Source organism: Ursus maritimus (assembly GCF_017311325.1).
Source record: "Ursus maritimus isolate PB19 chromosome X unlocalized genomic scaffold, ASM1731132v1 scaffold_X1, whole genome shotgun sequence".
Taxonomy (NCBI): Eukaryota; Metazoa; Chordata; class Mammalia; order Carnivora; family Ursidae; genus Ursus; species Ursus maritimus.
Genome location: NW_024423319.1, coordinates 77,651,951 through 77,658,031, shown reverse-complemented (window position 1 = coordinate 77,658,031; position 6,081 = coordinate 77,651,951).

The window sequence follows — 6,081 nt, the reverse complement described above, 5'->3', positions numbered from 1 at the left end:
CGGGGGGGGGGGGGAATGCCTGCCGCACTGATACTCAGGCAACCCTGTTTGGGTCAAGTTGCCCTGTCCCCTGAGAGGGGGGGATGGGAATGGGCACAATGTGAACTGGTATTTCTAGGCTTTTTTTCTCTGGCAGCTTTCCCTGGCGGTTTTCTGTGACTCTTCTGAGAGTCAGAGCAGCAATGGCCATATCCTAGCCTCTGTCTCAGAACAGAGAGGTCACATTCTGCTCTCCATTGAGCTCTCTTGGCCACTTTAACTCTGTTTCTTGTCAGTGCTGCTAAAAACCCCACAGCATCCTGGGTTGTGTGCCCCACAGTCACTCACCCAGCCCTCACTCCCAGGGCTGGCACGTCTCTGTCCTTTGTGTTTCTAATACCCTTAGCTTCCCTGGTTCCCATGTGTTCTCCAGAGCTCCCAGTTTCAATGTGGTTTGCGTGTGCTCCAAAGCTCTGGTTTTCCATCTTTTGGGGTCGCATGCTCCCAAACTCCCAGTGTCAGTCTAGTTTGAGTGTGTGCTCTGGAGCTCTCATTTTCAGTCTGGTCACACACACATTCCTGGGCTCATGGTCTCAGTCTGCTTTCCCATGGGTGTCGTCCATGAGTCTGGCCCTCTCCCCAGTGCAGGTGGCTACTGCTTCCCAGCGCCTGAGCAGGGTGGCTCCCTCCCCCTTCCATTTATCTTCCAATATCTGTGCATGGATTCTCGGATCCCTGCTTCATACCTCAATACTCAGTGCTGGAGATGTTCGTTTGTAGAGATCCAGATGTATCTTCTTATTTTTTTTAACTTTTAAATATTTATTTATTTATTTAATAATATTTTTTTATTATATTATGTTAGTCACCATACAGTACATTCCTGGTTATTGATGTAAAGTTCCATGATTCATTCATTGCATATAACACCCAGTGCACCTTGCAATACGTGCCCTCCTTACTACCCATCACCAGCCTATCCCATTCCCCCAACCCCCTCCCCCCTGAAGCCCTCAGTTTGTTTCTCAGAGTCCATAGTCTCTCATGCTTCATTCCCCCTTCTGATTACCCCCCTTTCTTTATCTCTTTCTTCTCCTACCAATCTTCCTACTTCTTATGTTCCATAAATGAGTGAAACCATATGATAATTGTCTTTCTCTGCTTGACTTATTTCACTTAGCATTATCTCCTCCAGTGCTGTCCATGTTGCAGCAAATGTTGAGAAATCGTTCTTTTTGATAGCTGAGTAATATTCCATTGTATATATGGACCATATCTTCTTAATCCAGTCATCTGTTGAAGGGCATCTCAGCTCTTTCCACGATTTAGCTATTGTGGACAATGCTGCCTCTAAACTCTCCAGCTGATTTTGTGGGTGTTCAGGATGATCTGGTAGATTTCTAGCTCGATTCAGAGGGCCAGCTGAAAAAAGGTCCCCTACTCCTCCACCATCTTTTTCCAACCTCTATTCATATATTTTTAAATGGCTGATTGTGTATAACAAATTACTGTGGTATTATCTATCTGTATCTATTCATATCACTGGGCACATCTGAAAGGGTGACAGTAGTTTCATTTCTAATTCCATTATTTATTTATTTTTAATTTATTTTTACATTTTTTATTATGTCGTGTTAGTCACCATACAGTACATCATTAGTTTTTGATGTAGTGTTCCATGATTCATTTTTTGCGTATAACACCCAGTGCTCCATACAATACATGCCCTCCTTAATACCCATCACCGGCCTACCCAATCCTCCATCCCCCTCCCCTCTGAAGCCCTCAGTTTATTTAAACTTGTAAGGAAAAATTTAAATGTATGAATAAGGCATGCATATAATTTTCAATATATCTTTTGGAGTGCATGAGTAAATATTTGAAGATCACCAATGTTTGTGAGGCGTGATTTTCTTGCATTACCAGATTTAATTCTTGCAAGAACCCTCTGAGGTAGGTCCTATTAGTATTTTCCCCTTTTCATGGCAGAGCTTCCAGGGAATTGGGGGGCTTGAACTTAGCTCTTGATGACTCTTAAGGACCTGCTCCGAGAAATTCTTTGCACTGCCCTACTCTCACCCATTTCTGTATCCATTACAGAGTGGAGATGAGGAACAACATGGCATTTTGAACCTGAGACAATCTTATTTTTCCTATGAATGCAATTTTGCCAGCAGTAACCCACCATAGGCCGGAACTCTCTAAATGGTCCATTTCCTCTCTGCCTTTAGGTAGAATGGACAGCACCCCCTTCCAAATAGCATAGTCATCAATCAGTGCATCTACCCACTCAACAATTACTTATGGGTGCTTCCTATGACTGAACAACTACATCCCACATCCCATGACAATGTTATAGCCCTGTATTGTGAAATGGGAAATGGCAGAAGGTAAATGTGTTATTTTACCCAAACTCCCAACCCCCAGTCGGACCATATTTACCCCTTGTCATCATTTCTGGGATGATATTAGCTCCTTGAAAATTTCAACATTTGTGTGACATACATTGAATTATCCATAAGAAAAAAAAATCATGTGTATCAACCCTTTCTACGTTTGTCTTGCCACAAAATGTTTGTGCCCTACTTTGTGGACAGTATCAATGATTAGAAAGTTAAACAATTGTACAATGTTTATAGGACTAATGTTTTGTCTCACTATTTCTGTCCCCAACACATGAGGGTAAGGCATTTCCACATCAGTAACAGTGACTCAAGACTACTGTACTTCTGTTGGATGTATGAGTAGGATCTCAGTAGTGGATATGTCAGAATCTCAGTGGGGAAGGGGTCATTCAACGAGAGGATATGGCACATTCATTTAGATAAAGGCCCTCTGCCCTAACCCTCCCCAGGTAGAGAGAGTCTCAAACTAGAACAGTGTAAAGTGATTATTTAAGACAGAAAGAAATGAAGGTTATTCCCTGAAGTGCTGGAAAAGGGAGAATGTTGCCACGGGTCTGAAATAGGGTGATGAGGGAACAGAAGGCTGGCTGAAGACAAAACATAAGCTTAAACCCTGCAACCTCTCTCCACCCCCACTCCTGGGTGGGATGTGTGATGTTCCTCCAGGAAGTTCCCAACTATCTTCATGTTAATGCCTTCCTAGAGGAGCAAACAACCTTAACTTGACAATAGCAAGGGCTCAGGTATCCTGTGAGTCTTATTTAATATATGAAAGTACTTTCTTGAAACCTCCCTTTTTCCTTACCTCCCCCAACCCCATAGTATATAATCAGCTACCTCTCACAACCCTGGTACAGCAGCTCTTTCTGCCCACGGGGGTCCTGTACCTGTGCTTTAATAAACCACCATTTTGTGCCACAGTCATCTTGGTCATCAGCTCCGGACTCTACGCCACTGAACCTCACCTTACAACCTCATCAAGGGTGTCATGCTTTGGAAGATAGAATATAGCCAAAAGGGTTGAGATTGATTCCAAACTCCTCTTTCTTAATTGGGAACTCATGTGTTGCTCTCTCAGTTCTGATCACAAGCTTTCTTTAGAGGTTTCTACTCTTTAATCTCCCATTAGCAGCTTTTGACCTCTATATTTTCAGGTGGTTATTGAACAACAACAACAGCAGCAGCAGCTTTCCATAATGTGTATAAGGGAAGATTTTCAAGAGATTGAATCGACAAGATAGACTGAATGTGTGTGTGTGTGTGTGTGTGTGTGTGTGTGTGTGTGAGAGAGAGAGAGAGAGAGAGAGAGAGAAAGACAGAGAGACAGAGAGAGAGAGAGAGATCTTAATTGTGCCAGAAAATAAAAGGGCCTAGAAATTATGAGGACTTCCCGAACATCAGAATGCACCAGAAATAAGATTAAAAGAAAGCAATCACCCTCCAATCCTTGTAAAAGAGGTGTCTGCCAGAGTTTAAGATTGCTAAAAAGAGTGCTCTGAAGTCGAGTTGCAGGACAAGGAATCAAAAAGAAGAACTGGGGACACAGTTGCCTCCCTGCTTGCGGTGTAGGGATAGGATCAGCAGTCAGACAGCCAGGCAAGGAATTCCCACACTCCAGAGCAGGAAACAGTCCTCTGCCCACAGTGTGAATTCCTGAATGTTGGTGCTGAGGTCCTTGACTTAGTAGCCTAGAAGTTGCTCCCTATTGTCTAGTCCCCCTTGTAGGGTGAGTGTGAACTGCACTCCCATACTTGCTATAAGAGGCAATATCAATGTGTTAGTATTTATTTTGTATTTTGAATTTACAGTTGATTATATCTTTTCTGTTGAGTTAAGCAATAGATAATCCATGCTTGGTCATAATATTTTGATGATGGGTTTATAAGTTCTTCCCTGCGGCAGTATGCTTTTTTTCTTATTTTTTTATTATGTTCAGTTAGCCAGCATATAGTACATCATAAATTTTCGTTGTAGTGTTCAGCAATTCATTAGTTGCTTTTGATGCAGTGTGCAGAGTTACTTTCCATAATGGTCTTAAAATATACAAGCACTGGATTCCACTCTTGGGATCTCATCACAAAACTTAGGAGTTTAAATGACATCACAAAGTTTGTTTCCAAAATCAAAAGGAAGTGAAGAAAGAAACGGATTGCCATGTTTGTGGCTCACAGACTCAAGACTGAGCTAGAGATTCAGAGTAATGTTGAGAAAGTTTGGAGAAAGTGGTGAGGGATATGATCATAATAACTAAGTTGTACCAAGTACATCATGTGTATCCATCAGTGTGAGTTTTTTCAACTGTTTGACCTCAGTTAATTGTCCATAAAAGCCACATAATATTGTTTCCATCACTATATGCAATTTACAAAAGGGGTGGGAGGAAATCAAGCTCAGACAACTCAGAACTTGGCACAAGTTTAAAGAGCTTTGAAGTTGCTGAAATAGAATAGAGAACTAAGGCAGTCTGTTTTTATGTTTAGGCCTTTCTGCTTTCTTTCCTTTAAAAAAGAATAAATTCAATTTAGTTAACATCTAGTGTATTATTAGTTTCAGGGGTAGAATTTAGTGATTCATCAGTTGCATATTAATACCCAGTGCTCATTGCATCAAGTGCTCTTCTTTCTTTCTTTCTTTCTTTCTTTCTTTCTTCTTTCTTTCTTTCTTTCTTTCCTTCTTTCCTTCTTTTTCTTTCTTTTTTTCTTTTCTTTCTCTTTCTTTTTCTTTCTCTCTTTCTTTCTCTCTTTCTCTTTCTTTCTTTCTTTCTTTCTTTCTTTCTTTCTTTCTTTCTTTCTACCACTGTAACTATTCTCTGCTGCGTTTATCTTTGGCAGAGTCCAAGTCAGAAAGGACCAGAGGGCCCTGGGTGGGGCCACCCTGTGTGTGGGCCGGGGGGGGGGGGGCAGTAGGAGGCCGATGGGCGCCTGACCCTGATGGCTAGGGCTCCCAGGAGACACACGACAGGCTGCGGCTGAAGGGCACTGTTTAGCGCTTTACTTAATTTTCGTTGTTCAGGGTCCCTGGGTGGCTCAGCTGATAAACGGCTGCCTTCGGCTGGGGTCATGATCCCAGGGCCCTGGGATTGGAGCCCCGAGTCAGGCTCCTTGCTCAGCGGGGAGCCTGGTTCTCCCTCTGCCTGCAGCTTCCCTTGCTTGTGCTCGCTCTCTCCCCCCACCTCTCTCTGTGTCAAATAAGTAAGTAAAATCTTAACTTTTTTTTTTTTTCTTCTTTCTTCAAAGCTTAGCCTGACGGTTTCCTTCCAGCGTTACTAGGTCAGGCTACTGCATATTCGGACGCCCTTTTACTCCGAAAGACACCATAAATAAACATTGCCAGGAATTCTTATTAAGGCGGCTTAGCCTTTAACGTCAACCGGCAGAAAGGCCTCCCCTGAGTTTTCCATTAGCTCTGAAAATGAGTTTCGAACAGGCGAGGACAAAAAGGAGCTGAAATTTTCTTTTTGCTGAAAGGAAGGTGAGACCGAACCCAAACCCTGACCCGGCACCACCACCACTCCCGCTGGGCTCCAGGAGACCCCGCCTTTTCGGGTCTCCCCTCCAGGTCCCGCTTCCCCGCCGCCCAGGCATCCGCGGTCTCCGCGGGGACTGGGACATCGGGTGTCCGGATTGCGAGACGGGGCTCTGGGGACGTCACGACAAGGGCGTGGCGTATGTAGAGGAGCAGGCGCGCAGAGGCTGCC